Source organism: Podarcis vaucheri (assembly GCF_965113315.1).
Source record: "Podarcis vaucheri genome assembly, chromosome: 10".
Lineage (NCBI taxonomy): Eukaryota > Metazoa > Chordata > Lepidosauria > Squamata > Lacertidae > Podarcis > Podarcis vaucheri.
This window is the reverse complement of record NC_138748.1, coordinates 33,141,153-33,158,424: the sequence shown is the minus strand read 5'-3', so window position 1 is coordinate 33,158,424 and position 17,272 is coordinate 33,141,153. Positions and strand designations below refer to the sequence as shown.

At 41.9% G+C, this 17,272-nt stretch overlaps 1 protein-coding gene across 4 annotated transcripts in view; it reads right to left on the bottom strand.

Moving 5' to 3' along the window:
- Nucleotides 1–16,790, bottom strand: part of SYT1 (synaptotagmin 1) — a 344,728-nt gene extending 327,938 nt beyond the window's left edge. The window contains exon 1 of one of the 4 annotated variants that reach the window (XM_082241026.1): nucleotides 16,377–16,790. The gene's annotated coding sequence lies outside the window, so the exon portion shown is untranslated. Of the gene's footprint in view, nucleotides 1–15,607; nucleotides 15,877–15,981; nucleotides 16,108–16,376 lie in introns of those variants that run through there. The other 3 variants (XM_082241023.1, XM_082241025.1, XM_082241024.1) reach the window with 3 other exon arrangements.
- Between the last annotated feature and the right edge of the window lie 482 nt (nucleotides 16,791–17,272).

Genomic DNA, 17,272 nt, shown 5'->3' with positions numbered 1-17,272 from the left:
CCATTTAAAGAACTGAGATGCCATGAGTGTGATGGGGTCATGCATTACCAAAACCATGACTGCCTACTAGTGTTAAAGTTCTGTCCATAAAAGGGATTGGTTCGCCTGGATCAGGTCTGGGAGCTGTGTCTTTATCCTGGCTTGAAATGCCCACAGATCCTGAGAGCTATGAGAAGAAAGAATTGTGACCTACAGGACCTCTGGCTTGAGGTCTATAGTATTCAACGACATTGTGCCTGCAAGAAAAATGGTCATCCAGTTAAAGCCGTGAGCTCGTTCCCACTTACCTGGAAGCAGTCATGCATAATATTGCACTGTAAGTGAAAATTCCCAGTTTTCCCCCACAGGTCTATGGGCCAGCTTAAAACAAACCATCTAGTTGCCCCATATTTGTCAATGAGCAACTGGCTTAATACAAGACAGAAGCAGTTTACAGAGTTTTTACCCTAGGCCTATTTAGAACAAATTTGTGATAATTTATGCTCATAGTCATTATGCTCAATTGCAGGATATTTTTAAGATACGATAAGGTGTTGTTTTTTTAAGGGCCTACATTTTAAGTTGGATCACCTCCAACTTTTTGACTTTCTAACAAGCTCATAGTAAAAGTTTTAATTACCATTCAAAAACCCAATTCGGGGATCTGGTTTGCTGATTTTTGACAGCTCTGCAGGGATTTCTTGAGCAGACACGTCATTTTCTCTATAATAAGGCAAATCTGCACATAAACGCTCAGCTCTGAATAATGTGGTTTATTTTAAACTAGCTAGAATCTTCCATCACTAAGACCCTTGAAAAGATACCAGCAGTCAGCTGTGGTTTGAGTAAATAAACCACAGTGTCTGACAGGCACGCAGATTGCTGCCATGAGAGTTAGTGAGTTGCATAAATAATGCTGGGTTTGCCATTGGTTTGAAAGCCCCACTTTGCCCTTAAGTGGCTTTGAGGACTACTATTTCACAGCATAATCTGCCTCAACACATCGTTATGAGAATAAAATGTGATGAGTCCCACTGTAATTGCCCTGATGGTTTGGAGGGAAGGGTGAGGTGAAACTAGAGCTAAGAATATATGTAGGGAAAAGAATGTTGGAGTGAGAATAGCCCTTCTTGATGTGCCTAGAGTTCCATCCAAATTCAGTTCCAAAAATGGGCCATTTCCACTATTGCCCCTCTACCATGGGATGCTGTTCTCTCTGCCACAGTTGAAGCAGCAAACTTGCTTAAGATGCCTTATGAAGACATGCCAGGTTTTTCGCAGATGCATAAGATCAGGTTCTTGTTTTTTTTGTCTGCGTGTATTTCTCTTGTTTTATTTCTCTTTAAATATTTTTATATTGTTGTTTTAGAGGTTTTTGTGTAGTATTTTTGTTTATGATGTTGTTTACTGCTTTTCTGTTGTACACTGCTTAGAGGTCTTTTTAAAGATTAAGCCATTTATAACTCATCATCTTGTCTCTAGCAGTGACCTAGTGAGAAGCCCCAGCAGCTGGATGCCTGGAGATGTTGCAGCAGTCAGGTTCCTGCAGAGGGTTGCACTAGGTGACCTTGAGGTCCCTTTCAGCAACTGGCATTCAGCAGCATTCTTCTTCTGAACACAGAGGTTTCACTTAGCCATCATGGCTAACAGCTACATACCAACTACAGAACAAATTAATGAAGATTGAAATGTAATCATCCTTCAGACTTAGCACTTACATGACTTTTGCAATATAGTTTTTGGTTCAGGAAACATATTAATATACATGAAAGAGTGTATTTAAGCACATATATTTTAATATTAATTTTCATATGGATTCTTTTCTAAAGATTAATGTGGAAACAGGGTTAGAAAGACTTGACTACACACAGACAGTTGTCATGAGCTAGGAATAGAGTGATCAATTCTTTCCTACCTCTAATCTTGAGCAAGAATTCACAGGAAAGTCTGGAAACTTATGTTAGAGTTGAAGAACTCCTTGTTGATTGTCTACACTCGTGATCTTGCAGTGGGGCCCCAAGTGAGAAGATATGTGAGTTTCCTGGGAACCACAGGATCAGGGATTGGGGAAACATGTTCAGAAGTACAGTGGTGCCCCGCAAGACGAAATTAATTCGTTCCGCAATTTTTGCCGTCTAACGAATTTTTCTTCTTGCGAAGCACGGTTTAAACGGCTTAACAAAGTCGCAAGACGTTTTCGTCTTGCGAAGCAAGCGCATAGGGGAATTCGTCTTGCGAGGCAAATCGCGAATGAAAAAACCTTTCGTCTAGCGAGTTTTTTGTCTTGCGAGGCATTCGTCTTGCAGGGCACCACTGTATCTTGGTGGATAAGCATTGGCTCAGGTCTAGTTTCTGGGGTGCTTCCACACTGTGGAACAGCTGTTTTTGTTTATAACATCATCATCATCATTTGCAATTTTCAGAAAATTGAAACTCATAGCAACTTACGAAAATGAACATTAAAACAACTATAAAAACAAGGGTTTAAAAAGATCTTAAAACACACATGTATCTCAAAAGATGATCCAATTCAACCCCACTCCACTAAAAAATAAGAAGGAAATAAAGATCCAATAATCTGGGAGGTCAAGTATATTTTGCCTGGTGCAGGCTCTGTTTTGAGTCACATTAGGAGAGGCAGGCCTTGGGCTATTGGGATCCTGAGCATTAGGCTTTATCAGTCAAAATCAGCACTCTGAATTGGGTCTGGAAACTAACTGGTAGGCAATGCAGTCATTGGTGTCTTGTGCTCAGACCATCTTGCCCCAGTGAGCAACCTGGCTGCTTAATTATACGCCAGTTGAAGTTTCTGAACCATCAACAAAAATAAAACACAATGCAGTAATCTAACCACAGCACAGAGAACATATGTTAGGCTATCACTATCTTCATGGAATTGTAGCATGAGAGTTCCAGCCCAAATCCCTGCAATGTTTTGCCCAAAGTGTGGCTCAAACCCATGACCCTGATATTAACAGTTTCATGTTCTACCAACTGAGCTATCATGGCTGGGCCACTAGCCAAAGTTAATGGAAGGCACTTTTTGCCACCAATGCCACTTGAGTTTCAAGCAACAGTAATGGATGCATGATCAAAATGTCCCATTACTTTTCAGCTTCCTTGCCCCTTCTCCACAGCCCAGAAAACCCAAGTTATTGCTTGTTGTTTTTTTACACAGTGGAACAGCTTTAACATTTTCTCTAGCTGTGGACAGCCCATCATGGAGCAGTTCTGGCCTCTTCAGGTCAATAATGGCCTGTATAGATTGTGCTCTAGCAATTTCCTTCACTACGGTTCATCTCTCTTCTGTGGGAATCAATTCTACACTAGTTTAACCCTTCTGTTTCCAAATTGCATTGCCCTTCTATCCATTTTCCTCCCTCCCTCCCTCCCCCACAAAAAATGCAGCAGGGGGACAATAATGACTGGGAAGACAGTGAGGGGAGTATTTAACCCTCATACTAAGTTCCCAATTAAAATTGTTCCAAACACACCATCTGGGGTTAGGGAAAGGGATATTGATAATTTGACTATGCTGCTGGAATGTTATTTGGATTCCAGAAGTATCAAAGTTAAGTTACTGTTCTATGTGTAGCTTAAAGGAGAGCAGCAATGACCGGCTACTGCTAAATCGTTCACAACTGGAAGTACCCTGGGTTGAGCTCCTCTGTGACCTTTGCTGCTGATCCCTTCGATTTGACGGGCCCCTCATCATTAAAGTCAGTCTGAATTGCTGCCTAGGGTAGGAATCATGACTAACAGTCCCTAAGCATGCATCATTTTGCAAATTGTCGAGACTCAAAATGGAAGGAGTTTCTCACAGGCAAACAGAGATGGCAGGTTAATAACATTCAGTCTGATTAGGGCCTTTCTGCAATGGCTATGAAGCAAGTAAGAAGCATCTGTACAAGGTAAAGACTAGTATGCTGGACTTACACTTAGGAGTTGTGGTTGTCTTTAATCTATCACCTACTGCCCTCATTTGTATGATGATAATCCTGGAACCCTGGTGATGGATAAAAGAATTGGAAACTGACTTACAAAACTGAATTGTTCTGGCTTATGAAACAGATAATGGAGGTATTTCTAGTGGGAAACAGATATAATGAGTCCTTTACATAATTGCATTTCAAACGATCATAACAGTATTTCATTAATAAAGGGTCTATCTAAGTAAGTACCAGTACTATGTATGTCGAATGGAGAACATATGATCTACAGATGAAGGGAGGTAATAAATTTACCTTATTCAATGAATAAATAAATACATTTACAAAGTTTGACAATGAACAAAGGGGTTAGAGCCCTGAGTGGAGAATTGCTAACTAGCTGGTACAACAGACTGGGAATCACGATAGGACACAGAATGGCCACTTACATTCAGAAAATATGGGAAATGGATCACATCATTTCCTATACGACTGGAAGAAACCAAAGGAAGGGATCTGACCCTAACTCATATCCATATGACTGACACAAATATACAGGTATAACTGTTTGGTAAAAGTTCCCTCATTAATTTGGACCCTTTCTCCAGGTGACCCAAAACTCAAGCTTGCTTCCAAAAACAGACCACAGCTCCCGTTTTCTACCCTAACACAGTCACCCTGATTCACTTTCCCCCCTGATTCACATTGCCTACTATTGATCAAACCCAAACTACCTGCCTATAGGGATCTCTGGCATTTCCTACCAATTTGGGAGTTTGTCTAGTCATGCCCTGTGAAACATGTGGGAAAGCTTTTTCAGTTTGAAGGCCACATACTCTTATGGGAAACCATCCAAGGGATGTATGCTAGTGGCATTATCAAAATCCAGGGAACATTGCAGTGAGGCAGGACACTCAGGGTGTGAAGCAGAGTCCATGAGAGGTGTGGACTAGGGAGATGGGGCATGGCCTGGGGAATGTTCCAATGGCCAAATAGACAGGTCTGGAGAATTGTGTTTGGCCACCAGGCCTGATGGTTCTCATGCCTGGCCAGGTCACACTTCCCCCACTCATCTGCAAAACATTTCGAAAGTGCTTGATTGTTTTGTGGCATCTCCAGAAGTTGAGTTTCTCCACCCTGCCCTGCATCTTTACTTTCCTCCCTGCTTGCTGACTCATTTCATCTTTTGCATCTTCCCTTCAGCTTTTGCCAATGCTGCCAACACACGATGGCCTTAACAGTCTTAGCAGGCACTATTGTGTTGGCTGGACAAGGAAGGAGAGCAACAGAAAAGGCAAGCCATCTTTGTGTTTTGTCTAGCTGGTGGGGTGCCATTCACAAGCTGTAGACCACATGCTGCTCACCCCTAAGAACCAATCGTGCTTGCACAAATGTGGAAAAGTTACTAGCACAATTTTGAAGCCAAGAAAGCCTAACGATAACTGTAAACTGTCTTAATGAACAGGCCTCCAGAAAGGACTTAATTATTGAATGGATTGCCCATTTTAATGGGACGCTCTGGGACAGTTGAAGCACCATGTTTTCAACCCCCATGTGCTTTAGTGTTGAAACTGGTCCTCTTATGAGTATTTTAATATATGCCAAGCATTTTGAAATATGTTTTTTTAGGCTAACCTTCTCAATCACTTGACAAGTCCTTAAAACCATGACAAGAGAAGGAACATAAAGAAAAATAATACCTGGTCAAGACATTTAAGCCTGCCCTGTCTAGATGATTGACAATGTAAAACTTGATTTGTGAACCTTTCTTCACTATTTATTGTAATTCAGTTAAAGGTATGCTAAGATTTAGAGCAATCTTTACAGGTCAAATATATTTAAATGCATTGATTCCAGGGATCACTTTCAGAGCTGTGTTTTAAAAGTACAAAGAGAGAGAGAGAGTTAGGCAGAGCTAGAGAACCAAACAGTGTCAAACGCCAACTCACATCATCCACAGGCAGCATGGCCAATGATCAAGGATGATGGGAATTGTGGTCCAACAACATTTAGACAGCCACTGGTTCTCCAGCTCTGGTTTCAGACTTAGATATCTAACACCACATTCCTATTGTGGCAGAACTTGCAGAGAGACACTTACACCTAAGCCAGCAGATACAAGCAAATATCTGCTTACACACAGGTGGTTTAATCATTGGAGCAGTATTTTTGGTCTACTTTTAGACCTCCCTTCATCCCATAGGATCTCAGGGAAATGGCACATCAAGATCAAAGAGGACACTTCCATAAACAGGTACACTGAAAACTGAAGCAATCATCTGTGAGTGCAATCACTGAGTTATACAAGTGGACCACTCCCTTGAGATGCCACTTGTACATATGAGTCAATGCAGGTAACATATTAATTAGTACACTGGGGTCACTAACCTTTGCATATCCATTGGCCCATTTGGCAAACTGGAGAAACTGTCATGGCCACCATGAACATGCCATAACTTGTTTTCATTGTGACCCATAAAAGGTTGCTGGTAGCATAATTGTGAAGTGGGAACACAGCTGAAAAGGAAATAGTTCTCTCACCAAAATTGCACCCCATGCCTAATTTCAGCAGGGGCGGGGGAGAGTGTGATAGAACCCTGCAGTGCCGGGGAAGGACCCATTCTGCATACCAATTGTGAGAAACATCAGCAACAGCCTGGTTGAGGAATACAGGGAAAATAGGAAGCTGCTTTATACCACACCAAGCTGTCCATCCATCTTGCCCAGCCCTACCTACTCTGATTGGCAGTGGCTCTTTGGGGTACTAGGCACAGAGGTCTTTTGTATCACCCACTAACTGATCCTTTTAACTGGAGATGTCAGGGATTGAAACTGCACGTTCTTAACCACCAAGCTATGCCCCCTCCCTCCCTGGGCAGTCACATCCAGGCTAGAATAGTTTCCTCTGAGACCAGTAATGCTAAGACATTAAGCACAGAGTTCCATTTGGGACACCTGAGAGAAAGATTACTACACAGTAGTACATCGGGTTAAGAACTTAATTCAATCTGGAGGTCCGTTCTTAACCTGAAACTGTTCTTAACCTGAGGTACCACTTTAGCTAATGGGGCCTCCCACTGCCGCCATGCTGCCACCATGCGATTTCTGTTCTCAACCTGAAGCATCTGTAACCTGAAGCATCTGTAACCTGAAGCATCTGTAACCCGAGGTACCATTGTATACACCATTCAATAGTGCCTCTTTTGACTTCCACTAAGAGCAGCAGCTGAGACAGGAAGCCCACCCAGCAAGATAGTTGAATACACCCCCCCCCCCTGGAAACAACTCGTCCAGTGGGGAGGAGCTGCAATGCTAGCTTCCTGGCAGCAAGGTTGATGCCATCAGCGAGGTTGATGTGGTCTGTGCCAGCCTCTCCACAACCTTGCTCTTCTCCCCTTCTCTCCTGGTGAGTGGCAGCAATCCTGCTACCAGGAAGATGGCATTTCAACTCCCTCAAACAGCGCGATCCATTTCTGAGTATCCTCACTGTCCATTTTGTTGGATTTTAGGCATGTTGTAAAATAAAAAAAACAGAGATTTCAAATAAATCTCTAATATTAAATAGCGACGACACAGCCAAAATATCTGTTCTGCATTAGGCACATCTCTATCACTGAGTATGTTCCCATTAGAATGAGAAAAATGTGAATTCATTTTTTCTGGAAGTTTCATGTGACAGTATCCTTCTGCCAGGAACCATGTGAGAATGAGCAAATTCTCACACTTTTGTTCTCCTAAATAAGCACGTGCCTGAAGCATTTTAACAGCTGTATTAGCCTCCTAACTTCAAACCTAGACATTAAAAACATTTTTAGGCATCAAATCTTCAAAAGGAGGAAATGCCACTTTAACACTCTTAGCAAGAATGTTAAAAACAGACCCCAAGCTGAAGCAATTATTTTGTACATCGGCCTTCATAAACCTGATGTCCTCCTGATGTTGCAGACTACAACTTCCATCAGGCCCAACTCAAAACACCTGGAAGGCGGCAGGTTGATGCAGGTTGTTAAACATGTAGGCAGCATACAACAGGCAAATATACCTAACTTCTTGTTTCTCGTCACCCTTGAAAATGTGTAATAGTAATGGATTTCCTGTCTTTATATTGGAATGCTTTTAACAGGCTAAATTGAACTTCAGAGAAGGACACACATGAGACATCTGTAACAGCCATCCCAAGTATGTTGGGAGGAACACCCTAAGAAAAAAAGGAAATGATGAGATATAGAGATGCATCAGTGTAAATCTGTCCATTTGTTAGTGAAATCTGAAAAAAAATAATCTGACGCCTCCAAAAATTAGAATAGCTGCTTTCCTAGCAAACAACAAAAAGCCCTACTTAGAACAAAGATTCAGCCTAATGCAAATTAAGCTGGATTTATTATCAATCCCTCAGAATCGGCTGTTCACATTAAAAATGAGAATTACAATAGGTCCTTGACTGCAGAGCAACATTATGCCAAGAATTAGTGTTCTGTTTTGTATGGGGTTATTAATATATTTTATTCAGAAATTTAGCAGGAGAAAGACCAAACAACTGGACAAAAAAAGGAGAAAGACATTTTGGTGGCAAGGTTGAACCCTTCCAAGCACCACAGCCACGACTTCAGGAATTGGACAGATCCCTCTTAATGAACAGTTTGTTCCTCTACAAGCCAGCTGGTGTGATCTGGGTGAGCAACATCCTTTTTTAAGGTTACAGCTTTTAATAGTACTTTTGTGTTAAGCTAACATGCTCGGCACTTAACTCCAATAGGCACGAAACATTTTTACAAAGAAGCCAGTGCCTTTTCTCCTAAGCTGAATAATATGTTTGTCAATATTTATAAGCAATGATTAATATATATGCAAATGGTATACATTTATTACCGCAGCTATTTTAAACAAGCAAGGCCAACTTGGGAGTCTTATTTTCAGTACATTTAGTAAAAACAAATTAGAAGTCTGGAAAATCACAATCAAGCCAGATGGATTAGGTCCCTTAAAGCTTTTCCCCCTCATCTATATGGCTTTCTTGGAACACTTTTCTTTCAGCAGTTAATCAGGAAACTACCAAAAAGGAGAGACTTGTATATACACATCAGTACAGAAAACAGCATTCTAATTTCACTTTGTAAACCATTTTTAAACATGAACCAAGATGCAATACAAGGCTGCTGAAAGCCTTCAGCAGTTTACCATGAAGATTTATTTGACCTCCATTGAGGTCTTTGACCTCTGTTTTCCCCTCTTATGACTTTGTTCTTTCCACTAAACACTTTACAAGTACAAATGAAATAATTGTATTTTCAGCCTAGTACTATTATTTACCAGCTTTGAAAATTTTTTAAAAAGGTGCAGGGGATGATCACGCACTCCCTGCTCCCTGGAGTGCCACCTGACCCCACTCACCTGCTCACACAAATGCACTCATTCCCATTCAGCATAAGCAGGACTGCCCTCTAGAGCACTTAACCCATTAAACATTAACATCAGTCAACAATTTCAGAAACTTGGAATATATATTTTGAGCATGGCTAAAGTTCCTGGTTTGTACCCACCAGGGTTTTGCACTAACACAAAGCATGTCTACTTGTGCGACTCAAGGCACCCTACTCACTGCAGCCCCCTGGAACCCCTTAAAAATGCTTTAGTTGGGAGATCCTCTGGAAGGGTGTGGGTTAGGGTGCAAACAACTTCAGTCAGCAGAGGGGAATTAGCAAAAGCTAGGTGCTGTTTGTCACATTAGCATAAGCACCTCCTTGCTATTGCAAAGCTACCATTAGATTCAACCCCCTAAGTCTAAGAGGTACACCTCAAAACCTGCAATCTGTATAAAACCATGAACCCCTACATCACAATGATGATTTCTAACTTTCTATCTGGCCAGGCAATGTTTCTGCTAGGTTTGTGAGTTTGTTATAGTTGCTTACAGAAGAGGTGAAGTAGCAAACATATTAACATAAGAAGAGCCTTCTGGATTAGGTGATTGGACCTTCTAAAGAAACATTCTGTTCTAACAGAGGACAACAAGATGCTTGCAGGAAGCCAGCAAGCAGGACAGGAGTACAACAGCACTCTGCCCACCTGCGATTCCCAGCAACTAGTACTGAGAAGAAGACTGCCTCTAATAGTGAAGGTAGAACACAGCCATCACGGCTAATAGCCTCCACATCAAAGGGCAAAGTTGATAGAAATTACAGCTTCATGACTATCCTATGGGTCCAGAGACCTTGCTCAACTGTATCAGCTGGCAGCGAACACCAGCAATTATATAGCTACAGTATAAAACAAAATACAGAACTTCCTAGATCTTATACCTCCATGACAGCAGTGGGGGACTAGGGGACATTTATATTTCAAGAGGTCCTCAGTAGCAGCAGCAGCAGCAAAAAATAGTCTCGTCCTTTGGAAGCGGTCACCAGTCTTGCTCTCCTATGGTGAAATAACATAACTAATCTTTGTATAAGGGGCAAAAACAATTGTCATCAATGTAGATGAAGTTGCTATCATCTATAAGGAAAAGACAGGCAACAAAGGAAGTCGTTGGCATCCTTTTGTCTAGAGAGATAATGGAGTGCACCTCTGGGAATGTCAAACTGCTGGAGAATCACAGCACCTACTGTGGCTGCAGAGACCTATCCTATCTGCTTTTTTATTAGGTGGGATAACAAAGGAAGTAGGGATAACAAAGTAATTTTCAAAAAGCAGGTAGGATTATTATTCCATGGAAAGCAGTTAAGAAAAAAATTTCACTGAAGGAATTAAATTTCAACCCCACTGTCTTTCTCTGTTTTGAGGTTTTCAGGTGGTAATTTATTCTCATTACACAAGAAAGTTGTTGGATAGACATCATCAAGCCTGCACCAAAGTTATTATCCAACCAGATTTGTCTGAGTCACTCAGTCACACAAGTCAATTGTGTATCCCCATTTAACTAGACTTCTCACTGTCTAATGTGTGTATACTTTACTGCTGCTTGTCCAAATGTATGGCCTCATGACATCAGGATTTTTTACTGGAGTTTTACAGCAGATAAAAAAACCAATTACATATATTTCACAAGCACACACACAAACTGTGTACATCTTGTCCCATGTCCCACTGAATTCTTTAGGACCACCTGAGAATACCCACTTATCAATGTATTCATTGTGCCTAGGGAGGAGATTTAAAATACTGTATGTGAATAGGCACTCTAGGTGCTGCTCCCATAATCCTTTGGATGCTTCCAAATCCTGAGTACAGAGCAGGAAGCACAGTAAGAACTTAAGAACTTTTGTTGGCTGCAATCCTAGATCCACCTACCTGGAAGCAAGTCCCATTGGACTCAATGAGACTTACTTCAGAGTAGATGGGGTTGCATTGCATGGTTAGCTGGGTTGGCATTTAATAGAAAGGATGCAGATGTTCAAAAATGGGGCTTTATTATTATGTTTTTATCAGTTATATTGCTGACTGCTTGACATGTGACTAATACCTACTGCAGTGTCTGTACCAGAAAAGGCAAAACGTAAAAGTGAGTGATATAATATAAAAAACCAAAATGTTTCCAAAAGGCATACAATCTGTATACATTTGCAAATTGTATACACTCTCATTCTGCACTACAGATATGCAAAAGCTTTTAACTGAACTTTATAAAGATTTTATAATAGCAATCATAATACTACATTTGCCTTGTATATTAAATATGTTCCCTAGTTTGACATTGCCAAAAGGACATCAGTACATGTGTGTTTGCGAAGCATTGGGGATTCTAAAGTATCAGATAGTATCAGCTATTTAATAATTAGCTTGCTAAATAATTGTACTGTGTGCTGCTTTATTACTTAAGCATTTTTCTCTCAGTGGCAACTCTGGCTGAAGGAGAAGTGGACTACAGGTTTCTTGAGTATCTACACATTCAAGAAGTGAGAGGCAGAGCTCCCTCTAGAAGAGAAAATGAGTAATTCCCCATGGATGTCACTTAAAGGAACTGGTTAAAACCAAAGGAAAAATGACAGATAAGAAATGCTAAAAATCCCAGAGCAACTTTAAACCAATCTACTTAAAACTGATATTGTCTGAGGGGTTTGGGTCGCAATCCTCAAAACAGTTTTTTCTAGAGTAAGCTCACCATGTTCAATGGGACTACCGCTAATGAAAACTGGGATGGAAAGCTGAAATGCTTTTATCATTATACGGTATGTTACAAAGAAAAACCCAAACACACGCATGGCTGTTTCAAACTGAAATGCGCATAAGACCTGTGCATTTGTAAATCTCCCACTTCTGTTAAGAACTCTGCAAAAGATTACATTTTGTTTGAGTGACAACTTTTTCACACAATGACCTCTCTTCAAATCCACCTAAATCCTAGGCAATGGGAAGATTTAGAATCTAAAATTTAGGTGGACTGCATATTAGTACTGAGTCTATCTGGTAGCTTTGCATCAAAATAATCGTTGAAGGTGCCCTTAAAAAAATCATGCAGACTCCATATTTTTTGCAAGTGTTATGCTTCTGTACAAGAAACAATATTATTTGATTTTTTAAAAATCCCCTCCAACTGACTGACGCATAGCATGAAAATAAGACTTATTTTCAGCTGTTCAGATTACGTTTGTACATAAAAATCCCCAAAATATTTGCTTACATAATACTGTATTTAGTCACTTAAACAATTTAAGGTGAAGCATTCTTCATAAATACCATAGGTACATACACGTCCACGCATTATTTCAAAAGCTTTTCGTGTACGAATTTCCAAGAAATTAAGCTGTTCTGGATACAGAATAATACTCAAACAAACAAATCTTTTAGAGGACTAACAAAATGCAAATTACCGCCATTCCTCTGCATGCCTACTCAGAAGTAAGTCCTATTAAGTTAATGGGGCTTACATCTCGGTAAGTAGGTAGAGAATTGCAGCTTTATTCATACATTTTTTACTTCTAGAATTGTATACTAAGGTCACAGAGTCTACAGCTCTGAGAAATATATATAGTATTACCGGGGGGGGGGAGGGAGTTACCATTAGAATACTAGACATAGTGCCTTGGCTGGAAAAAATATATAGTCATCATCAATATTTAGCAACACATAGAACTCAACTTTCATAATACCTTATGGGACTCGCTTGTCAAGTATTTTAACAGTCTCAGAATACTGTATGTCTCAAATAATAAAACTGAGTTTGCTGTTTTTTAATCCTCATTTATCTTTGCATAAACAAAAAAGGCTACAACGTGAACAAATGTTTCAATTTCCATCTAAAGCCACATCAATCACATTGGGGCTTCGAGAAGGGTAACTTGTAAAACATGTCTTTAAATTCTGCACAATATTTGTAATAAACTAACTGTATAAATCCATCAATTACCATTAACCTCGATTTGGTTATTAGTATTATTCTAGTAACTGGACAAATATGTATATACTTTTCTCAGCTCTCCATCAAGTAGTCCCCTTCTACCTCTGTATCTCTCCAACAACCTTTGCTACAAACTCCATGCAAGATACTTATATTTGGAATTTCAGCAGTCTTACGAACCATCAACATACAATACAGCTTTATCCCATAATTCCCGTTATATATTTGATATGAACAACTGTCAGATGAGTTAAGCATGACATATTTTGTATTCGTTTAGTGGGAAGGGGGAGAGAAGAGTCAGGTTTTGAACTGTGGGATCAAACTCCTAATTCTGGCATAAAATCTCTTAAAACAGAGCTAGCAGGTTGTCATCATTCATTAACAAAGCTCACTTAAGCACTCTTTTAATGTGTAGGAAGATTATGTTGGAATGAAATAGCTACAGAGAAGCATTTCATGCTTTTGCAACTGCAACACTCATAATTTCCAACAGCATGCCATTATCCTATGTCCTGTGGCTCTATTTCAAAATTTGCTCTGTTCACAGTATCTGCCTCCTGTTATGGTTTTTACTAGAAACAAATTAGGTTCGAAGACCTCTTATAATGGAGTAGACTTGTTGACAATTTAATGGAAATACACCAGTACAGATGAGTACTGTGGGTGACTCCCCACTCTACTTCTCAATTCTCAAGTCATGTATGTTTCATACATTCCAAGGTACCAGAACAAAGTAATATGCTACCTTAATCTAGACCTTACCCTAGGCAGACACTTCTTTCCCCAGACTAAAACAGCAACAACTCCTAAATGTCTCCCTAGACATAAAACTAGGTCAGGTGTAAATAAGAAAAAGTCTTGCAGCACCTTAAATATTCTAGCCTTCACGGTGCCACAAGACTTTTCATTGTTTTTGCCACAATAGATGAGCATAGCTATCCCTCTGGAATAGATCAGGTGTACTTATTCATTTGAGACACTGTATTTCTTAGCAATCTGAAGTCTCCTGAAGGTTTTGCTTTCTGTCTCCATTCCAGCATAATGAATGGATGTCAAACATACACATATTTAGCAGATATAATTCACTGCCAGCACAGCTAGATGATATCTCTTTAAAACATCAAGTTTCAGCTGCTGTGGTTTTAAACGTAGGATTTAAGATTAACCCTGTGAGGCTTTCTGTTGACTCAACCGAACGTCTGTCCTTATAATCTGTTTGTTATATCCGATTTAGAATTAAAAATAACTCTTGCCATTAACAATAGTCAAGAAGACACAGAGAATCTGGGCAAAACTAGGACAGCTTTTCATCAGCTCGAAATGTGGTTGCACAAATAAGGCTCATACTGTGGGGTTAAAACACCTAAGTATCTAAAATGACTATATACTGGCTGACCTCTGAAGAGAACCCAGAGTGTTTGAAAAACATGGAAACAGCTGCTGAAATATGGCATTTTCTACTAAAATTCACAAGGTCAGAAGCACAGAGGTCCGTTTCTCTCCTCCAGTCACAAATCAACATTAAGAAAACAAAACTTGACATCTCCCATGACAATTGGAAGGAAAGATTTATTAGAATGCTAATACCGTCTACAGATTGTGGCCGTGTATTTTTGTTCTCTGCTCATTTAGAACTCTACTTGGAAAGCTTTCCAGTTACATTTACCTAGAGACTTCTTCCTACCACTTCCCATCTGACAGAAATCACTCAGCTGGGTCTGATGAATAATGGTAAAAGGCAGCTTGTATCAGCAATGATTGAATTACAGAATGTTGAAGATTACAGAATGCTATGAAGCCTCATTCCAATGAGTTTGCTTAATTTACGTACTATACTCCAGTAAACGGCTTGATGTCTTTATAAGAAAACATCAAGAGACACTGTGTTATTAAGGGAAAAAATAACCAATTCCATAACTTTTTTTTACTTCTTTAACTTTTTGTTAACATGCAAGTAAGCATACATGCATTTTGTTTTTAACCACACCACTAACACCATATGGCATGGATATATTATCAATAGGCCATTATAAATTGCCCCAAGATGAAGCAAAAAGACTAAGAAAACTATGAAGGAGAAATAAAGGGGCATGCTTAATGTAAATACAAATTTTAAAATCTTACAAGGAAGGGTAGATCAGAGATCCATGACAATCAGTATTTTCAAAAGCATCACTTTAGTCATGTGCCATTACCACAACCATCACAACCAAAACCTTGCCCGTCCTTTAGGGAATACTGCCGGAGAATAACACCTATTTCTGTATCAAAGCTTACAATGCTGTGCATCAGAAAGGATGCAACTGAAATCTTAAGCTGCTAATCAAAGATATTGGGGGTTGAGGGTTGGTTGGTTTGGTACCTGATGTTGGAAATTGTTGATGCAGAAACTCTTTCTTTATCAAATAATCAATGGTTAGGAGAAGAGATGTGAAATCAGAGGGGTCGACACTTTAAAAATGAACTGCAATTAACTTTTTTTTTCCCCAACACCCCCTTTGTTGTTGTTGTTCCCTCAGGGAAAAGAAAAACAAGTAGCAAACAGATCCTTTCGGAAGCTGATTCCCCTTCAACCCGTCAGCAGGAGCTTTGAAGATCTGCTTCCTGCCTTAGAAGCAGTTTCATTGCTTTGGACACTGCTTGGAGCCTGTTTCCGTCACTGGCTTGCAGGCAGGATTCATTGCCCCCCCCGTCTCCACCCCTCCCCCTCTTTCCATTTCACCCCATGTCACCCACCAGCTGACTTTTCCTCCAGAAGAGAAACAGTAGGTGGGTGGAGGGCTTTTCGGAGCGGAGTGGGTGGAGATTGTCAGACGTCCACCCAGCCCAGCTTCTCCCCACCGTTATCACCCCCGTTGCTTCCCCCAAGTCAGCAGCCACGGGCCAAACTGCTTTCCCAGGGGCTGAGGGAGAAACATGTGCTGCCCCCCCCCCGCCCCAGCCAGTCGCCCTTTCCAGAGAGAGGCCACCCGGGTGCTCCTCCTCAGCCTGGCTCCCCGCTTCTTTCTCTCTCCACAGACACACAGACACACACTCCGAGAGACCCCGGCCGAGCCAGGAGGCGGGAGGGAGCCGCCAAGAAGCCCCTGCAAGCAGCAGCAAGCAGTGCCGCTCCACGCTCGCTGCCTTACCTGGCAACCGGCGAAGCGGGCGCGCTCTGTCCTTCAGAGCCTTGCTCTCTCTCTCGCTCTCTCTCTCCCTCGCGCGCTGCGCCTCTCCCGGGATGGCAGACTTCAATAACAAAGCCCCGCCAAAATAATAATGGCACTCAAAAGTGTGCGGGGACGCCAGTCACCTCCCACACACCCCGCGCGCGCACGCACGCACGCACACCGGCGCCAGGAGCAGGTCCGCGTAGTGTCCCCCCTCCCTCCCCTCCCCGCCTCGCAGCAAGCTGGGCTTTGCGTTGGGGGTTAAGTTTCAGCCGCTGCTGGCAGGCAGGCAAGCAGGCAGGCAGGCTAGGAGGAGGGGGAGGAGAGGCGCCGGGCAGGGAGGGGGGCCGGGCCGAGCCGAGGCCGGAGCATCACGGGCTCTGCAGCTTCTCCCGGAATCCCTCCACAGCGAGGCAAGAGCATCATCGCCCAGCCGCCGCGGCCCCATTGGCCGGGAGGCGGGGCTTGCTCGCCGCGCGGCCAATCCGCCGGCCGGATTCCTAGGTGGGGCTTTGCTTAGGCGGCAGCTGCGCCCATCCCATGGCTACGTTCGCCTTTCCATCGCTCTGCTCTCGCCTCCCTCCGCCGCCGCCCAGCCGCCCAGCGCTCTCTTCCAGCGGGGAGATGCTGGGGAGGGGGGGGGCTGGGGAGGGAGTTCCCTGCGAATGACAACCAAGGACATCAAACTGGTCTTTGGAATTGTCAAAGGGTGTGTGTGTGTGTGTGTGTGTGTGAGAGAGAGAGAGAGAGAGAGAGAGAGAGAGAGAGAGAGAGAGACTGGGTGTTTGTGTCCCAGAACCCCTCTCTCTTTCCACCTTAAGCTCAAGCTCTGCAATGGAAAGGCAGTCGCCCGGGTGACCTGATTCTCTCTCTCT